Genomic DNA, 22,500 nt, shown 5'->3' on the forward strand with positions numbered 1-22,500 from the left:
CAATTCATCATAGTGGACATTCCATCCTTGTAGTGTTTTCTTCGATATGGAATTGATAGGAACATAAGATTTAGGCCAAAGGCCAAGCACTGGGACCTATGAGGCCATTTACCGTTGAAAGGAAAATTGAGAGTAAAAAGGTTTGAAACGTGTAACAGGAGGAAAACCTTGCATTTGCACTACGAAACAATTGTTAGGAAAGTAAGATGGAAGAAAGAGAATATGAAAGGAGGTACAGTAAAAGAAATGAAAGCGGATGCAGCTAGGGCCCAAAGGGACGCTGCAAAGAACCTTAAGTAACGCCTACAGTGCACCGCGTAACAAAAGAATACCGCAGAGTAGTTATGCTACTTTTACATTGTAAGCTTCATCACTGGAGTAGTTTCCTTACAGAATAATTATTATTATGCACCATTTTCATTCACATTTTTGCTCTCTACACATAAAGGCCATCTAAAAAGATAGTCTTATATTTCTAGTCTCCATCTTTCGTGCCGAAAGTTGCAGTGACTTATGAAAAATAATTCAATATACAACTCTACAAGCATCAGTTACAAATTATATGATTAAGCTAATATCAAAACCATAAAGTATCAGTAACATGGAGTGGCGATCTCCATGCTGAGCGTGAGACCTAGAGCAGCCAAATTGAAACACAAGGTCTAGCACATAGTACTGTACTGCTTCTTTACCTCTCTTTTAAATATCAAAAGAGAATGTTATTTTATTAAATGTAAATAAATTATTACGGTACGATATATTTCCAAATACTGTTCTGGGGTCTATTATTGAAGTTAAGAAATTTGCATGTAACCCAAATATTGAAAAACCAAATACGATTGATCAGAAAAATTTATTCCCTTCTCAAGCAGTCCGTAATCTAAATACAGACAAATAACTATATATTCTCTATTAAAAAAAAAAAAAACACAAAAATTCTTGGAACTGTTAAATAAAGGGTACCATAAGAATGTAATTTTGAACTATTTGGAACAAATTGCTCTTAAAAGAAGGACAGAACAAAAATACCTGCTGAATCAATAGATATTAGCCTAACGTTGGCTTTGGCCAAAATTCTGTTCCTTTTGTTACTATTCTTAAAGGTAATTTTTTCCTTGGCTTAATGATTCGGTAACTTTTACCATAGAGAAATTACCTTTATATATTCGAAATTCAGTTGTAGTTAGAACACGGTTTAATGATATAACATCTTGCCAAATAAATAGTTTAAGGGCATAGGTATAGCCTAGGCTATCATCTATGCTCTTGCTGTTACCAATCTATGGGACATATCACTTGCATGAAAGCAAATTAAACCATGATTTTTTAAATATAAAAAATGCAAATATATTTACACTGAACTGTGTTAATAGTGGAGGGTATTTTCTACGGTTTTCTACGTTGTCCTGAAATACTTTCACCAAGTGTGATGTTTCTGGATTTCGAATGAGAACCACGTTTAATAAAATGAATTTTGTTGTAGAGATCTAGCACTGCCTCCACGTCTAAAATTGAAAAATTGATGGTATATACTCGTACAGTATCAAACTGGCCTACCTATCGCAAAGAGTTCATAATGACTGAGAAAATAATGCAAGTGCCCCTTAGTATCGCAGTAACATGTTTACAAAACGAGACTTGTTGACACAATCAGTAACCTATCCTAAAGGTCTGCTTATTTATTGAGCATTTTCAATATCAAGCAAGAAATTTTTTACTTTATATGATGCTGCATATGTAAGACTAATGATGTGCTGATTTCAAAATTGAAATCGCTTCTACACATATGTGCCAAAATTAACAAGCTGAAAATATAAGTCTTTCACAGAGAAAGCATATCTACTGCTAACAAGACATTTATCGGTGCTACTTTGGCTTGTTTTCTACGCGTCACCTACTCCGAAGTGCTGGTACTGAACACAGTAGGCTATGGTTAATGTAAAGTAGACGGCCGCACGAAGATATCGTTTATTAATATAATTTGTTGACCACAAAATACAGAAATGGGTGTACTGTATATAATACTTTGATCCCCGAGGGCTAGTAAGTACTAAACACGGCGTCCCAAGGAGCTTCCACCATGTTTAGTACTAGCACCTCGGAGAAGGTGACGCGTAGGTAACAAGCCAAAGTAACACCCATTTATCTGTCTAGAGCAAAATATTATTCAGTACGCTGTGCTTACTTGTGAAATGTTATTCCATTTTCTCTTGAAGAAGTCCTGTGCCCATTTCTGCAATTATGAACTGCCCAACGTGTAATTATAAAGATAATGAACGAGAAAAATCGTAGGCCACACTAACCACCTATTCAATTTTCGTGGTTCCCGGGTGTTTAAAGCTGGTCACTAGGCTCTAAAGCGGAGTGCACACGATCTCTCTTGAATGTCATTCACAGGGCTGACAGTATTTGAAGACTGTCATTCCTGAGCACACACGACCATTGTGGCATTTCATCCCTATCATCCGTCACCTCTAGTAGTGAAACACACGGTCGTCAAGCGCCAACACGGGTGAGCAACAGGGAAGAAGAGTGTTGCCACAATGCTGGCGATTTCCTTAAAGACAAGTCGTAACCGCAAACAATGGATGAAAAACTGGTTAAAGAAACGTAATGCTTTCGCTCAGTTAAGTCTGACTGAAATAACATTAACTGATGTGAATGACTTTTATAATGATTTTCGAAAGCGTTGCCACCTCGGCGTTGACGTGCTCCTCTGAGAACGTGAGAACACTGAAACGATTGACATCCAACTTGATTCAAAGCAACAGGTCAGTCTTGCACTCATTCCATAAGCTCCGCCAACAAGAATGATGCGAGTGATGACGTATTATGCAATATTTTGAAATCCATAATTCCGCTGTTCACACGGTCAATCGGAATGACATCCACGGAAATACCGACATTCTAAGATAAAAAAAAAAACATTCTGAAAGGTCGTGTGAGCCTGGCTTAAGGCTGAAGTAGCACTGCCTGGTGGCGGTACACAAGATTGCGTAGTACTACAGTCTATTTATTTCCATCTGTCCACTCACCAAAGTAGGTTTTCGGTAGAAGTGACTGACATACGATGAAACCAATGGTCCGGATATTGTAACCACAATTTGATAAAGATCCAAACTATTTCTTTAGTAATGCATCTGAATGCTCATACATAAAAAAAATCTCACGCCTTATTTAGATCATAAAGATGCCGATGTTTAGCCTATCGATAATTAATACACAAATACAGGGACAGGAATGACGAGCTTGTAACAATTTTTAATAAGTTCTTGCATGTCAATTACATAGTAGGTTAATATATGAAATAGCATGAAAAATTGTCTGAGGCTGGTGATGGGGGCGGGGGGAGGTGAATGGAACAGCCACTGCAATATTGGCTGGAAGGCCGGAAATTTCATTCAATAGCCTACATGGAATGGTGGCGATGGTAATGTGGTCTTCTTCTCTGGATACTTTGCAAGTTTATATATTTTTTTTCCGTGGTATACAAATCATTATAATAGCTCACTTATTAGGTACTTTCGGAACTATTTTCACAAACGACTTATCAAACAAGTTTTAAATCCCATTGAGTTCCCGTTATCCTCAGTGTCGATGACACGGAATACATGGGAAACCTGCTAGGCCCGAGTTCGAGTCTCCGACCGGCCAACGAAGAATTAGAGGAATTTATTTCTGGTGACAGAAATTCATTTCTCGATATAACTGGTTCGGATTCCACAATAAGCTGTAGGTCCCGTTGCTAGGTAACCAGTTGGTTCTTAGCCACGCAAAATAAGTCTAATCCTTCGGGCCAGCCCTAGGAGAGCTGTTAATCAGCTCAGTGGTCTGGTTAAACTAAGATATACTTAACTTTAACAAGGGAAGCCTAGACGTACAATTTTGTTTATTGTTAGGCATTGGAACGATACTTAGATAGAATTAATAAATAAAGGTTACATCTAAAAGTAATTTTGACTGCAATGGAATGAATGCGTGCTTGAAAGAAAGCCAGCATTATCTGGCGAATCAATAGCATAGGCCTATCTTGTCCCTGTTTCGTGTTCTAGCGGTAGCAATCATTAAAGGTTATTTTCAGTTTACGAACGAAGATATTAAAAGTTATTTTTACATGCATGCAATAAAACTATACGTGGAATAAGGTTTGAATGATAAGATAATCCTGTGTTCTGAACTGTTTGTAGGCAAAGGTCTATGCGTGGCCTGGGATACTCTAACAAGATATAACATAATTACTGAAACCTCACCGTTCGTTTACATTTAATCTGAGTAAACTGTCTGATATAAGCTTGTCTTTTGTATGCTTGTGCTGGTATATTATCGATACAAGCGGCATATTTATGATTTATATAAGAAGGGAAGAGGATTCTTTGTATGTATAAACATTTAAATGAGTTATTGAAGCAATATTTATGACAATATGCCAACGATATCTGAAAATTTGATTATAAGCAAATCACGTGCTACACATGCGCTTGTGCCACACGTTCACCTGTAGGTGGACAAGTTGAAACCGACTGTAGTATACAAATAACATCTCCAGCTATTATTGACCCTTTATGTTGAAAACACTGTGACATGAGGTGCACTGTATAAAAGTGAGAATGTCTGTCGAAATTATTATTGAAACATTGTAGATTATGCTCACTTATTAGTTTCTCTCAGTTTTTTGTTGCACTGTTTGACAGCAATGTGCATGCCCATTCCTTTGTTGTCTTTTAAGCAGTTCCTCAAACAAACAAAGTATATATGTAGGTATTTCTATATGAATTATGAGAGAAAATAGTTTATTAAAATCATATTACCATAACCTTTATTAGAAAAGCAAGTCCACGAAATTTCTGATTATCTAAACTGTTAAAACCAAAAATTTGTTATGTAAACATCATACTGATTACTGTTGAGAAATATAGCAATACAAAGATGCGTTAACGAAGGTCAGAACAGAGAAAAAGATAGATCCGAGGGTTTGAAAGTATCCCGATGAAGTCAAGAGTATAAATTCTGATATAGTGTCTAGATGGTGTCTGGAAAAAGGTTCTAGAGCGGTAGGGCTTTGATATGCAGGCGTGAAAGAGAAAGTGGAAGGCAGAGGTGGGCGGCTCAGCGTGTGTGTGTGGGCATCGATGCTGGGTTTATGTCCTTTTTCAACAGGTAATCGAAACAAGGGACTCATTTTTTATTTAGCATTTAATGGATGACAATGGCAATGACTTTAGTCTTATTTTACTCTGGAACGATTCTTCCCTAAGGAGCCCTGCGATCTCGAGACGTCTAATATAATAATAATAATAATAATAATAATAATAATAATAATAATAATAATAATAATAATAATAATCAAACATGCAATCTTATTCATTTTCCACTTGGTTATTAGAATTATTCCAATTCCCATTAAAAAAATGTACGTAGACTTACTATATATAACTTCATACTCAGAGCACTTATTATTTTTTGTTAATATTATTGTCATGACTGACCATTTTCACAATTTCTGAACTTCATACCCGACAGAACTGTGATGAGTGGATGAAAAGTTTTTAAGGCAAAGCGCAAAAAAATAGATAAATAAAATGTTCTCCGCTGCAGCAGAAGCCACAAGATAGATTGTAATCGAAGTTCTTTGTCAGCGCACCTGGAGCTGAATCCTGTTGCACCTGGGTCGAGAGAATTTTAGCTGTCCAGTAGTCTCACTGTTGTCGTGAACATTTTGAGGTTCACAATACCAATTTGCCAAAACAAACAAGTAAAAATTGCGCCGAAGTTTCTTCGGCGCAATCGAGTTCTCTGTACAGCGTATAATGCTGTATGAAACTCTCAGCCACAGCCCACGAAACTCTCAGCCGCAGCCCATGAAACTATGTTGTTGGCACCTATAGCGGAGACAGGCACGATCGTGGCTAGCTTTAACCTTAAATCAAATAAAAACTACTGAGGCTAGAGGGCTGCAATTTGGTATGTTTGATGATTGGAGGGTGGATGATCAACATACCAATTTGCAGCCTTCTAGCCTCGGTAGTTTTTAAGACCTGAGGGCAGACAGAAAAAGTGCGGAACGACAGACAAAGTCATCTCAACAGTTTCCTTTTACGGAAAACTAAAAAGATCTGCTGAAACCTGGAGGAGCTTCGCAACAAAATGCAAGGACTTCTCAAACCAGCAACAAAAATTCTCATTATCTCTAGACAATATTAATGCTCCTATTACTACTATTCATTTCGCAAATGAGATTGATATTACTTTAAATGAAATTAATATCACTTTATTTATATAATTATCATTCTGGGTTTTGTTTCTGTGTGACTTTGGAATAGGGAGATGATTCTTATTACATTTGTCTCATGAAAGATCAGCGTCGGCAGCAAAAAGCACACCAGAAATATTCCAGATAATGATACTAACAGATTATAAACTAAGGTAATTAAAGACTGCTTCTCTCTCTCTCTCTCTCTCTCTCTCTCTCTCTCTCTCTCTCTCTCTCAAAGCTTGAACGGAATCAGGTCATCTTTTGTCAGCATCTGCGGAATCCCAGATCCATATTCCGGCTGCGCCTGGAAGCTGGAAGATGAAGTAACAATTTACTTTGCCTTGCTTTTCTTAAACACCTGCAGCAGAAAACACGTAAAAAATGCGCCGAAAATAGTTTTCTGTATAGCGTATAATGCTGTATGAGCCGCGGCCCATGAAACTTTCAGCCACGGCCCGGTGGTGGCCTTCCTAAAGCGTTGTCAGACGCACGATCATTGCTAACTTTAACCTTACATAAAATAAAAACTACCGAGGCTACAGGGCTGCAATTTGGTATGTTTGGAGATAGGAGGGTGGATGATCAACATACCAATTTGCAGCCCTCTAGCCTCAGTAGTTTTCAAGATCTTAGGGCGGACAGAAAAGGTGCGGAAGGACAGACAAAGCCACCGCAATAGTTTTCTTTTACAGAAAACTAAAAAGGAAGTGGCACAATTTGTATCTCTCGTTAAGAGGAAAGAGAACGTCCAGCCTCGAGAAGCTTCAAGATAATTATGATGAGGAATATGATATTGAGTCGTCGCCAGTTTCCCATATAAAGGAGAGTGTCGCTATGGATTGACTATTTATTTCCCTGTGGGGCTTCCATCGACCTGCGATTTTTTTCTTTAGTATATTGCTTTAGCCTTTCTCCGTCCGTCATTTTCTCACGACTGGAAAGGAAATCAGTGAAATAACATTGCCAGTTATTGTTCATACAGATCACATGGATTACCAAACATTCAGTATGGAGGAAAATAAGTAAAACCAATTTTTGCCCGGCAAGTGTTCGAGTTTCTGCAGTCGTACTATATAAAGAAGCTCATCTGTAAGGATTAACAGGAGTCAGCTCATATTTTTTCACGCTGTGAGAGATTTGTCGTTCCGAACCTCCACCAGTATCTCATCTCGTGAAGAATTGCTCATCTAATCCCCTTCTCTATCTCCCCAGCAGACACCACAGTCAGCTAACCACCAGCTACATAATCGCTGAAAAGGCTAAAAGATGCAAAAGTTATTTTTACAGAAGATGCCCAATCTCTTGCCCAATCTTTTCAGTCCACATCATTATTTCAAAACGTTTCACTGGCTAGTGGGCGTAGATTCTTGAGCCTTTATATTTACGTGACGGCCCTAATATTCCGGAGGATCGAGATTGTGCAAGACAAGAGAATGGTTTAATGTGTGTAGGGGGTTTTGACAGGCTGGTGATGAGCCTTCTTTGTGAGCGTCTGCAGCGACTAATAATGAAGGAATTTTCTGTACATCTACGATTTAGCAGTTTACGTATGGACGTGGCAAAGACTGTTGAGTTGTATTTCTCTGAAGACATCCTCTACTAGAGAAAACGGATTAATGTTGAATATATATATATATATATATATATATATATATATATATATATATATATATATATATATATATATATATATATATATATATATATATATATAGATGTAATATCCACATAGTGGGCTGTGTAAAGCAATCGTGATAAATTTTAAAAAGCCTGCCCAATAAATTATATATATATATATATATATATATATATATATATATATATATATATATATATATATATATATATATATATATATATATATATATATATATACATACATACATATATACATATATATATATATATATATATATATATATATATATATATATATGACTATTTATCACATCACCGTGATTCATATACAATCAGAAAGCTACAAACGTCCTTTAATATCCAATTCACTCTACCTCGAAAATAATATATTTTCATATATGTTACTGAAGGGAATTTTTAGTTGATAATAAGTCCACCGTCCGTGAGGTCGAACCAGCGACGGACGAGGAATCAGGACTACAGTGACGCACTAACGAAAATCGGCCACAAGAGAGGTATAAGTGAATAACATCTCCATCAACTCACCCGTCGAACTCAGGTGTTTTTTTTTTTTTTTGCGTTTGGAGACGATATCCACCCACCTCAGCCATGTTGACCGTGTAGTGCGTTTGTCGCACGTAGCCATATTATGACTATTTATCACATCACCGTGATTCATATACAATCAGAAAGCTACAAACGTCCTTTAATATCCAATTCACTCTACCTCGGAAATAATATATTTTCATATATGTTACCGAAGGGGAATTTTTAGTTGATAATAAGTCCACCGTCCCGTGGGGTCGAACCAGCGACGGACGAGGAATCAGGACTACAGTGACGCACTAACGAAATCGGCCACAAGAGAGGTATAAGTGAATAACATCTCCCATCAACTCACCCGTCGAACTCAGGTGTTTTTTTTTTTGCGTTTGGAGACGATATCCACCCACCTCAGCCATGTTGACCGTGTAGTGCGTTTGTCGCGCGTATAGCCATATTATGACTATTTATCACATCACCGTGATTCATATACAGTCAGAAAGCTACAAACGTCCTTTAATATCCAATTCACTCTACCTCGGAAATAATATATTTTCATATATGTTACCGAAGGGGAATTTTTAGTTGATAATAAGTCCACCGTCCGTGAAATCGAACCAGCGACGGACGAGGAATCAGGACTACAGTGACGCACTAACGAAATCGGCCACAAGAGAGGTATAAGTGAATAACATCTCCCATCAACTCACCCATCGAACTCAGGTGTTTTTTTTTTTTGCGTTTGGAGACGATATCCACCCACCTCAGCCATGTTGACCGTGTAGTGCGTTTGTCGCACGTAGCCATATTATGACTATTTATCACATCACCGTGATTCATATACAATCAGAAAGCTACAAACGTCCTTTAATATCAATTCACTCTACCTCGGAAATAATATATTTTCATATATGTTACCGAAGGAATTTTAGTTGATAATAAGTCCACCGTCCGTGAAGTTCGAACCAGCAACGGACGAGGTATCAGGACTACAGTGACGCACTAACGAAATCGGCCACAAGAGAGTATAAGTGAATAACATCTCCCATCAATTCACCCGTCGAACTCAGGTGTTTTTTTTTTTTTGCGTTTGGAGGCGATATCCACCCACCTCAGCCATGTTGACCGTGTAGTGCGTTTGTCGCACGTAGCCATAATATGACTATTTATCACATCACCGTGATTCATATACAATCGAAAGCTACAAACGTCCTTTAATATCCAATTCACTCTACCTCGGAAATAATATATTTTCATATATGTTACCGAAGGGGAATTTTTAGTTGATAATAAGTCCACCGTCCCGTGGATATCGTCTCCAAACGCAAAAAAAAAACACCTGAGTTCGACGGGTGAGTTGATGGGAGATGTTATTCACTTATACCTCTTGTGGCCGATTTCGTTAGTGCGTCACTGTAGTCCTGATTCCTCGTCCGTCGCTGGTTCTGACCCCACGGGACGGTGGACTTATTATCAACTAAAAATTCCCTTCGTAACATATATGAAAATATATTATTTCTGAGGTAGAGTGAATTGATATTAAAGGACGTTTGTAGCTTTCTGATTGTATATGAATCACGGTGATGTGATAAATAGTCATAATATGGCTACGTCGACAAAACGCACTACACGGTCAACATGGCTGAGGTGGTGGATATCGTCTCAAAACGCAAAAAAACACCTGAGCTCGACGGGTGAGTTGATGGGAGATGTTATTCACTTATACCTCTCTTGTGGCCGATTTCGTTAGTGCGTCACTGTAGTCCTGATTCCTCGTCCGTCGCTGGTTCGACCCTCACGGACGGTGGACTTATTATCAACTAAAAATTCCCCTTCGGTAACATATATGAAAATATATTATTTCGAGGTAGAGTGAATTGATATTAAAGGACGTTTGTAGCTTTCTGATTGTATATGAACCACGGTGATGTGATAAATAGTCATAATATGGCTACGTACGACAAACGCACTACACGGTCAACATGGCTGAGGTGGGTGGATATCGCCTCCAAACGCAAAAAACACCTGAGTTCGACGGGTGAGTTGATGGGAGATGTTATTCACTTATACCTCTTGTGGCCGATTTCGTTAGTGCGTCACTGTAGTCCTGATTCCTTGTCCGTCGCTGGTTCGACCTCACGGACGGTGGACTTATTATCAACTAAAAACCCCTTCGTAACATATATGAAAAAATATATTATTTCCGAGGTAGAGTGAATTGGATATTAAAGGACGTTTGTAGCTTTCGATTGTATATGAATCACGGTGATGTGATAAATAGTCATAATATGGCTACGATGCGACAAACGCACTACACAGTCAACATGGCTGAGGTGGGTGGATATCGTCTCCAAACGCCAAAAAACACCTGAGTTCGACGGGTGAGTTGATGGGAGATGTTATTCACTTATACCTCTTGTGGCCGATTTCGTTAGTGCGTCACTGTAGTCCTGATTCCTTGTCCGTCGCTGGTTCGACCCCACGGACGGTGGACTTATTATCAACTAAAAATTCCCCTTCGGTAACATATATGAAAATATATTATTTCCGAGGTAGAGTGAATTGGATATTAAAGGACGTTTGTAGCTTTCTGATTGTATATGAATCACGGTGATGTGATAAATAGTCATAATATGGCTACGTGCGACAAACGCACTACACGGTCAACATGGCTGAGGTGGGTGGATATCGTCTCCAAACGCAAAAAAAAAACACCTGAGTTCGACGGGTGAGTTGATGGGAGATGTTATTCACTTATACCTCTCTTGTGGCCGATTTCGTTAGTGCGTCACTGTAGTCCTGATTCCTTGTCCGTCGCTGGTTCGACCCCACGGACGGTGGACTTATTATCAACTAAAAATTCCTTCGGTAACATATATGAAAATATATTATTTCCGAGGTAGAGTGAATTGGATATTAAAGGACGTTTGTAGCTTTCTGATTATATATATATATATATATATATATATATATATATATATATATATATATATATGTGTGTGTGTGTGTGTGTGTGTTCGTGCGTGCCCGAGTGTATTTAACTGCAAGTAATTGAGTCAATAGGCCTACAGCCTCGTTCTTGCATATTATAACGGCCAAATGCACTTTTTGAAAATGTCATATAATGCAAAGAAATAACTTAACTCCTCTTCCTTTCGCGCGTATTGTTGGGATTGATGTGGCTTACTGAGAACAAGGTTCTCTCAATCTAAATTACTTGGCACCTTTGAATCGTGAATGGTTCAAGTAAGTGAGGTGTTTGTATATCTACCGAAATGAAGTTAAGACCCGGGGAGCCTGTTTTCGAAATTTACACACGATTGCTTTACGCAGCCCACACGGCGAATATCACGTCTGGCTTTGTTGCTTTCACCAAATCTTTATCATATTTCTTCAACATGATATATTCCTGTAACATAGAATGCGTGTTTCACTGCAATATTTGGGAAGGGCACTAAGTTTTATGTGTAACTCTGCTGCAAGCTTTTGAAACTTACATGACTGTGGACCGAACTTATGGTAAAGCGGGTTTAAAAGCTGTTGTTGTCCCCAGAACTTCCTACCGATTGATTTTGCTCATAATGATGCAACCACCCCTTCCGATAACCACAGCAGTGGCATATTTAACCTTGAGTGCTCTATTTCCTTGAGAGAATTAGTAAGGACTGACCCACCGATAAATATTTCTGAGGGAGAGTCCAGACTCTGTTGATCTCAAACTTGGTGGCAATCGGTAATCCTCGGATGCCACAGTACAACAACTGTTTCTTTGTTAATTGTGCTGAGCTTTGACATTTACTTGCTGCTTCTGTTTTCCTGGCTCTCACAACCATCCTTCTTGCAAGTGGTAGGCCTATCGCTCCTTCATAGTTCCTTCCTTTCTTTTTCTTGCTTCCTTCCAAGGGTCTATTTATAGGATTGCCAGTTCCACTGAAATGAATGGCGCTCTCAAGAAGCTCTAAAAGGAATCTTTTGTTTTACTTCTGATTTCAACATCTTCATTTTACTCTCTTTAAATACCATTACTATTGCTTTCTTTATATCAATGACCATTTTTAACGTTTTTCTTATTTCTTTTATTAAAGACCGTCATTTCCGACACTTACCACACTTTTCTTTGTTACCGTGACCATAACGTTTCTATGTCTCCTTTTCATGTCTATCATTCTTTTCCTTTCTGTGACTCATATTTGTTAAGTTTATTTCTTCTCTCTCTTTTTCAACGTTCGCTTCAAGATTCTTCTTTTTCGTTTTTCACTAATCAACGTTTTTCCATAGTTTTTATTTTACGCTTACTTATTTATTGCACCACTTTTGTTTTTCCCCGCCCCAGCTGCATTCTATGGCCTTTCTTTCAAGGGTCCAATCCCACTCCCAATTTCTATTTCCTTTGTGTTGTTTCTTTGACCTTCAAACCCCCGTTTCCATGCTAGCTGTCTATTTTCTGTTTTTACACCACAGTCTATTTGTTTCTTTTGTCTTCAGACATTTTCACAGTGTCTAATTATATTCATATTTTTCCCCTCTTTCTCATTTCTTAAAGTTACCGACTGCATAATTAAGACTGCTACTTTTCTGTTTCACCCTGTTTTTTTCTCTCTCTCTCTCCTTTAACCCTAACGCCCTTCTTTTCACTTCATTCCAGTTTTTGGTCGCTCTGTGGCTAACACATTACTGCTTCTTTCTTTCGTTTCCTTTACTGATTCATATTCTATGGTCTTTTTTTTCGTTCGCTTCTCATTCTTGAACACTGGCCGCTGAGAGTTCAGGTCCAGTAGATTTTAAAATAATCATCGGCTTCCAAAGCACCCTGGAAACTGCAGGATGGGAATAAGGCTAAACTTTAGTATAGAAACAAATAGATGGAGATAAAGAGAACCACGTACGGGAAGTCTAATAAAGGTCTCAGCCCTCCGCAAACCATGAAAAGTGTTCCCATGTCATAACGACATAAAAGTCGTAAAGGAAAAGAAAAACAATCCCGATAAGATATAAAGATCCCCAGAAGTAAGAGGCAACAAAACACAAACCCTTGGCCTTATGTCCCGTGCCCTCAGGTATTATTGCGTGGAAGACAAGGCTTCCTTCTCACTTGAGAGAGAGAGAGAGAGAGAGAGAGAGAGAGAGAGAGAGAGAGTGCACATTAGAAATACTGGGAAACAACTATGACAGACTATCATTAAACAAACTTGGCGTTCCAAGGTCTAATGAAGGCCTAAAAAGACCAGGGAAACTTCTGCGAAGTTTCACTTTAAAGAATTTTTGTGGTGTTAAAGACTCTCACTGAAGAAGTCAGTCAAATACGAAGCAGACACTCGAAGGTTTGGAGTAGAACAAAGAGAATCCAGAAAAGCATTTACTGCTGTTCTAACTATTACTGATTAATAAGAAGAAAGATACCCAGAGTACAAGTGGAGGAAGGAAGGTAGAAGGGGCTCTACGAAATGTCTGGAGGAAATCAAGAACCTCTAGCAGAACGAAAGTCGACATCAGTCTAGTTTCTTTTATTCTGTAGAAAAACAAGGGTTATATGATGAATAAATATTGAGGTGCAGCGACTCGGTAAAGTTTAGCTAAGGTGAAAAGACGGATAAGATCACTCTGAAGAATTAAGGTCTCTGAAGTATGAAAGTCACGTGGGTTGAATGAAAGATACACACATACACACAAACATATATGTATATATATATATATATATATATATATATATATATATATATATATATATATATATATATATATTTATATTTATTTATATATATTTATTTATTTATATGCATATTATATATATATATATATATATATATATATATATATATATATATATATATATATATATATATATATATATATATATATATATATATATATATATAATATATATATATATATATAAACATATACCAAGAAAAAGAAAGAGAGAGAGAGAGAGAGAGAGAGAGAGAGAGAGAGAGAGAGAGAGAGAGAGAGAGGATATACCTGGACTTTAATATGAGATATAAGACAAAAAAGCACGAAATGGAAGGTTGTGGGCCACTTTGGGGAGGAAGTGCTCCTTAATAGTGGATGAGCCTTTCTTTATTGACGCCAGTGTTGACCATTTACATATGTCTGTTTACTGATGACTGCTACTGAAATGCTAGTAAGTGGTTTGGTACATACCTTCAAAATGTGCCTCTTGATAAATGTCCTCTAAATAGCAGATGGGTCTCTTCTTCTGAGGCCACTGGCTACAAGCTTTCACTCCTGCGAGATATTGAGAGAGGAACACAATAATATTCTTGTAACAAAATAGCCAAGATTGTGAGGCTTGCAGCCTCACACCTTGTTCTGGTATAAAAGAAAATTGGTAAAGAATAAAACAGTTGGATTTTTGGTTTGGATTATTTTAGTTGATTTGGTTAAAGAGAGAATGCTGGATTTTAGTTTTCTGTAAAAGAAAACTATTGAGATGGCTTTGTCTGTCCGTCCGCACTTTTTCTGTCAGCCCTCAGATCTTAAAAACCACTGAGGCTAGAGGGCTGCAAATTGGTATGTTGATCATCCAACCTCCAATCATTACACATACCAAATTGTTCCCCTCTAGCCTCAGTAGTTTTTGTTTTAAGTAAGGTTAAAGTTAGCCATGATCGTGCGTCTGGCACTGCAACAACACAGGCCACCACGGTAGGCTGAGAGTTTCATACAGCATTATATGCTGTACAGAAAACTCGATTGTGCCGAAGAAACTTCGGCGCGTTTTTTACTTGTCTATTTTGTCACTGGGAGACTAAGGTTGTAGGGTAGTGTGTGCAAGAAAGGACTGACGACGAGTGATTGTGCCTGGGGTAATGCAAGGAGGAGCTTGGAAAGGATTAGCACTTTTAGCGTCTGTAAAACTTTGAGGGTGAGTGACAGTATAAATGTGTTGGTTCAAGGGGTGCATGATTAAAATTTGAGTGTGGGAGGAAAGGTCCTGAAATGGAAAAAGAATGACACTGTCGGAAAATTATTTTAGGGTTGTGGTAATATGGAAGGCTGGTTGTGCTAGGTGTTTTCAAGGTAAAGGTACTTGGTAGGGAAAGGGATAACACTGTTGGTAGGTAAGGTATTACTGGAGTAAATTGCTGGACAGAAATTCATGGAAATGCATTTGGGAAGGGGCTTGATTTCTGGAAATACATATTTTCAAAAGCAAAATATTCATAAGTAAAACTGGAAAAATAAAGTGGTGAGAAAAGAACGTGGCAGACTGTGTGCTAGTAAAATGCAGACGGATGAGCAAGTTCGTGGATGTAATGGTGAAAGTAGGAGGCATCTCTGATCATTATTTTGGTGAAAGTAAAGATAGCCAGAAGCTCAAGTTGGAGAAGGAGTGAAAATAAAGTTGTGAACATAGATAAGACAGCTAAGTTCGATTAGAAGGGGGTGAGAAGGGAATGTTCCAGGGTTCAAGACATGAAGGAAACAGCAGTATATACGGTGTAAAGGAAGGTACGAGGAGAGCCTGTAAGTAGTGTGATGTGATGAGCAAATTTGAGGCTTGATGAAGAAAGAGGTTATTTCATTTGTAATTGCATAACAGAAGAGAAATATTTCTCCAGGAAAAAAGCTCAAGTAGTCTGGAGGAAAGTGTGCGAGAAAAAGAAAAGTAGTAACAATAGAGGTAAAATATGAAAAAGAACTTGTGAGTGAATGCAAAAGAAAGGATATTAAACAAGTGACTATCAGAAGAAAGAGACCAATGGAGAGATTCGGCGTGAAGTGAATGCACTCCTGGGTCGAGAGTGTGATTATTTTTATAATCTGTTGATTGTCGAGGATAGAAGAGATGCAAGAACAGAAAAGGTTCATTTGAATTTGAGATGCATGTGACTCTTGGGTGAGAGGAGGGAAAATTCTACTGTATGAGGGTAAAGGTGACAGAGGAAACTGAAAGAATTATATGGTTATAACATTATGAGGTATACCATCGAAGGTGTATGATAAGAATTTAACTGAGACATCAAGACAGATGACACAAGGAGTGATAGGGGAAGAACAGTGCAGGTTTAGAAAAGTAACAGGGTGTGTGGATCATGTTTGTATTATGAAAAGTTGTGGGAAATTTGAAAGTATAGATAAAGAGATGACCATTGCATACATGAATTAAGAACAAACTTATGATATATCTGAACGGGTCGTATTGTATAGAAAACATGTTTTTGACAGAGATCAAAGTTTCTAGGATAGTAGTGTAAATGTGGGTCTGAGACAAACATGTGTTATGTGTCCATGACTGTTTAAGGCCTCTTTGCAGAAGACAAAGTAGCGTTTAGGGATAATGAAAAGAAACTACAGAAACTAGTGTAAAAGCTGGAAAGTGCTTGCAAGAGGAGAAACCTTAAAGTAAATATAAGCAAGAACACTGATATGAGGGTAAATGAAAACAGGATGATAGAAGAACCGAAGCAGCTGATCTACATATGTATCTGGGAGAAAATAAATATAACTGAGGATGTTAAAGTGTAATAAATGTCCCAGAGTAAGTGGAACAAGAAATAAAACCTGGCTTGTGCAAAAGATTGGGAGGCGATTTGAAATATCTAATGAATTATAGATGTGAATGAATGCAGAGATTTCTGTCCCAACTCTCCATCAAAGATAAAAATTTTGGATATTATATGCAAACAGATTAAAAAAAAAAAGTTTGATATGGTGAGGTGAAATAGTTTTGTAGTACTGTATATATCCTTAACCCTTTGATTACGGCCGAGATGAGACCTCACACTTACCACAATCCGGAGGGTTTTCAGACGGTAGTCACCCAGCATGCTACCAGACGCACGAAATCGTAAACAATCATTGTATTAGAAGCGTTTGTATTTGTTGTTTTGCTGCAAAATTAACCTGTTTTATTTATATGATAATATTGTGATAGTAGCGATCTGTGATATAGATATTATGCAATTAATGTAACAACACAAATAAATAAACATAGATAAGTACTATATAACAGTTTAGTGCTGCCAGGAGGCATAAACGCTACACTGCACTGATTGAGGATGACAGTCTTCTTTTTTTTTGTCATTTTCAATTCTGTTTGAACTGCAAAGGACAGCTACATCACAGTTGTGTATTATAGTTAAAAAAATTATTTGTATATTCGTCAGAAAACTAATCATAAAGAATGTTCATCATTTTTATGGTTCCGCTTACTATTCCAATTAGCTGGGCAAAAAAATGAGAGAGAGAGAGAGAGAGAGAGAGAGAGACGTGACAGAATAAAAATTTTTACCTATGATTTATTCCTTCTAATTGTACAACAATAACATTGGAGAGTAAGTAGACACAATCACAATATTGGTTGCAATATTAACCACATTTCTGGGTAATATTTTTATCAATGATCAAGCACCCAGCTGACAAGGGATACGCAATCTAGAAATTCAGATGAATTCTGCAGTGTTTGAAAAATGGTTTAAAACCCAGCTTCTTCCCAATATAGGGCCATCTGCCATCATAGTGTTGATAACGCTTTCATTCACTTTTGAATTAATAAACCTCCGACAATGTTCGCCAAAAAAGGATGAAGTTAAAGACTGGCTAATAAAAAATTAGTAAAGTTGCAAAGACATTCATGTAAAGAAAATGATTACGTGATTGACAGACTGGCAAGAGATCATGGACATAGTGGTTAGGCTGCCTCCATATCACTGCCAGTATAATGCAACAGAACTGATATGGGCACAGGTGAACCATACGTGCAAAGAAGAATCATTTTAAAATCAGACCTGCTTCCTTTGGTCAAAGAAGCAATTGAATCCATATCTTCTGACAACTGGCTAATGATGTGAGACATGCCGAAGATATAAAAGAGATGACGCTTCAAGAGATGTTTGCATTGATAAATATATAGATTCTTTTTGTTATCGATGTAGCATCCTCTGACGAGGATTCTTCATAAGTAATGTCTCCTCATACTTCGATTGTAAATAAATTTATTGCTTTCCTTGTTGTGTGATATCCTGTTGAACACTGAAATTGAAAATAAATTGAAATATAGATCTGTTTTTTCTTTGACAGAAAGTGGCAGAAATATCTTTAAAAATCTACATATAACAGAAATGCCACAGCAGTGATGAGTATCATATGACAGTGCTTTAAAAGCACAGGTAAATCTAATACTGTATAAATGTGTAATATATATATATATATATATATATATATATATATATATAATAGATATAGTTTTATTTTTGAATTAAAGTTGTATCTGTTTACTTAGTTAGTCATGTTGAATTTTCATTGCATAGTTATAAAATATCATTTTAAATATTGTTATTATCTAATATATATATATATATATATATATATATATATATATATATATATATATATATATATATATATAAGTGTAACAATATTTAAAGAAAAATAATTATTATAGAGCTATTTTATAGGTGCACAGTGAAAATTCAACCTTGATACAAGCAAGAGGTAAAGACGGATCACGGCATACACGAAAGAAAACAATCTAAAATAAGCTCAAAACTATATCACAATTATATGACTTCGATAACAGCAAAGGAACAGTAATAAAAACTATAGTAGATGACAATCGTAAGAACATTGCTCAGTACAGCATCCAAATAAAACAAAACTGAAATGAAAGCAAATTAGGTTTCCAAATTTCTTGCATCTACTTCATTTTCATATATTGAATTTTTTTTTATCTAAAATTTAAGTGGGACAACAAAACTTCATTCAGAACTTTCATTATAGCACACGTGCTTGATGAGGCGCAACAATGAGAGCTTGAAGTCAGAAGGTTAATGGTCAGTTTAAGAGGGGGCAAGTCTCTTCCTAAAACGGTCGTACTATAACCCCGCCTTTCTTTGTTTACTTGCTAACCTTGTTTACTCTTATTCAGTTTTCATCCTCTGGACTTTACTACTGAAGGTAATCTATTTCTTGTTTTGTCATTGTCATTTTTCAATCTTTAAAGTTATTTTTAATTTTGTAAGCTCTGTCAGTTTTAATTAGTGTTTTTTGCACTTTTCAGCCAGAAAAGATGGGATATGGGTGATCCTGAAGCGCACCTATTAATAAATATATCAATGATGAGCTGACTGTTCTTCCTATCCGTACTCCCTACTATATATATGCATATATGTATATATGTATATATATATATGTATATATACATATATGTATATATATATATATATGTATTTATATGCATATATATATGTGTGTATATATATATATATATATATATATATTATATATATATATATATATATATATATATATATATATTTCTATCTATGCATCTACACTTCTGTGTCTAACTATCTGTTAATACACACACTAACACACACATATATGTATACATACGTATATATTAACTTTATCATATACACAATTGTTCTGTGTATTAACTAAATTACAGTGACCTCATTCAAACTGATGGTATCTATAGATACCATGCAGTTTGAATATGTCCTTAGTAATATATATATATATATATATATACATCACGAAGGAAGCAGTAGGGAAAGGCATCCTCATCATCTACAGTTTATTTTCAATGCCGACGTTTCGCGACGAATTCTAAGTCGCATTTTCAAGGCTATAAAATATAATATAATTTGCGAACATCAATAACAAAATTAATGCAATGGCAACAGCTCTTTATGTAGTAAAATATTTAAACAAAACACCTCATTCCAAGACAAGTCAATAATGAGTAAAAGGAGTTCACTAAAATCTTTAAAACAACCTACCTATATGAAAGAAAGAACAGACTAACATAAATAAGTACAAACAGAGTGAGGAAACCAGTTGCCCAAACTAGGCTATCACTTCACTGAGGACGATTGAGTATTTAACGACGGCACAGTCTTCCTGATAATTGCGGATTCTAGGATGGTTAAGTCGTTGTTAATTCTGCACTCGGCCTAGATGGAAAAAATCCTTTGCTGTCAATATAAGTTTTGCTATACCTTGAATGATTTCGTATATTTGATTGCTCAGGATTAGATAACCTGCTACCTGTTCTATGACTTATCCCCCTGTGGGAATCTATGCGGACCTTCAACAGCCTCCTCGTGCATCCCACATATGTATATCCCGTGATCACATCCCGGGCAAGGTACTTGTAAACAAAGGACGAAAAACAGAGGACTGAGCTGGTCTTTGACTCTGAACAGAGACCCCATTGTAAAGGATTTTTCGGGATGATTTTCAGGTTTAAAGCTTGAAAACTCTTTTTTGAATAACGCTGTGCATTTTCCAAAAGTATCATCATGCACGAAAGGGAAACTTGCATATCTTTAGTTTCCGGCACAGTCGATTCAGGTGTTGCCGGAGTCATTTTCTGTAGTAGCAGTTTATTTTAGGATCTGAAAAAAGTCGTGATGGAAAAACAATTATTATTGAAATATTTCACTTAAAAGGATATCTCTATCAGGAAATCCTTCCAGTTTGACGAGTGGGTAAGCTCTGCGGAGGAGGGTTAAAGAGTTCAGTTTCAAATGAAAGAAACACGAACTATAAAAATTCATTCCCAAACCAGTAAATGGCTTTTTCTATACACACCTGTGTAAAACCTGAGTCACCCTGGAAATAATCAAGATCAAGGGAAGGGAGTTTGTTATTTACCTCCTTCTCCATAGCGAACCTTATGTTTGGATGTTGTCGGATGACGAACTCCAGAAAGGACTTCCCTGCATGGACATTCATGACGAAATAGGGAGAACGTGTCGTCAACATATCTTCGATAAAATAGAGGCGGAACCTAATGGGACATTCTTCTATTATGCGCTCCTCCAGGGAGCACATGAAGATGTTAGCAAAAATTGGACCAAGTGGTATTCATCCCCTTCAGCTTGTTTATACAAACTGAAGGCAAAAGGTCGTGTCCAGCACGGCCAGCTCTAAAAGTTGCTTAAAAATGTTCTACTAAAATTATTAAAAATTGCATCTTCATCAGTAAAAAGTTTGCTTAATATTATCTCAGTATTATTATTATTATTGGTTATTATTATTATTATTATTATTATTATTATTATTATTAGTTATATTATTGAGTAAAGCAATTCCACAGTTATGTATATATGTACATATATTTAAAAGATAAATATACAACTGTGGATTTGTTTTTCATTTTAAGACTACATGCTACTATGAGCATTTTTTTATTACTATTATTTTTTTTTAGAATATGAACTAATCCATACGGACGCTATTGTGATTCATTGATTTGAAAATACGCTTCCAAAGTATATATGGTAGACAGGTTTTCCAGGAATATTGAAAGTTTCTTCCGTGCGTCTTTAATTGTAATTTCTTGAAGAACTAAAAATTATTTCTTTTTCCGAAGAAGAATTTTTCTTTAAATAAGACAAGCGGCTTAAACTACTCTGTATCCTTCAGTACTGTTATAATTTGATGCTGGTACCATAAAAAAACTATATATTTATAACTTACTCTGCTATGAAAACTTAATCATTCCTTGCTGAGTACAGCCACTCTCTCTCTCTCTCTCTCTCCCTTAATAAGGTGATCAATGGCAATGGAGAAGCCTTGTTAAAACAAAAAAGGTCACTTTTTTCTTGAAGCTGACTGGATTACTGGGCGCTAGTGATGACCATTTCAGGAAACAGAAATTCTTGAGACCACCTTATTTTTAACTATTGGGAAATTAACGCACACAGACGCACAACCAGTGTATACACACACACACACACACACACATATATATATATATATATATAAAATATATGTATATATATACTTATATATACATATATTTATGTACATGTATCTATCTATAATAATAATTTCCGTTGATCTTGTCCTCTCGGGGTGAAATTTTCAGAAAGCTTTATTGCCAATGAAAATAGCATTTTTTTAAAGAAATAATGTAAATGTAGCGAAAAATCATCAACACGCATCCTTTTCCTCGTCGTCGGGAGGAGATATCTATCTATCTATCTATCTATCTATCTATATGGATATATATACATATATATAGATATATAAATATGTGTAGATATACATATATATATATACATATATACGAGGGTAAGTCAAAAAGTTCC

General features: G+C 36.4%; 2 protein-coding genes across 2 annotated transcripts in view; one reads left to right on the top strand and one right to left on the bottom strand.

Moving 5' to 3' along the window:
- Positions 1 to 2,786, bottom strand: part of LOC136850591 (interferon regulatory factor 4-like) — a 281,743-nt gene extending 278,957 nt beyond the window's left edge. Inside the window, exon 1 of the mRNA XM_067124257.1 lies at positions 2,304 to 2,786. The gene's annotated coding sequence lies outside the window, so the exon portion shown is untranslated. The remainder of the gene's footprint in view (positions 1 to 2,303) is intronic.
- LOC136850588 (uncharacterized) overlaps positions 1 to 22,500 on the top strand; it is a 219,940-nt gene that overhangs the window by 107,018 nt on the left and 90,422 nt on the right. The window lies entirely within an intron of this gene.

Source organism: Macrobrachium rosenbergii, chromosome 22, assembly GCF_040412425.1.
Source record: "Macrobrachium rosenbergii isolate ZJJX-2024 chromosome 22, ASM4041242v1, whole genome shotgun sequence".
In the NCBI taxonomy this organism is placed as follows: Eukaryota; Metazoa; Arthropoda; class Malacostraca; order Decapoda; family Palaemonidae; genus Macrobrachium; species Macrobrachium rosenbergii.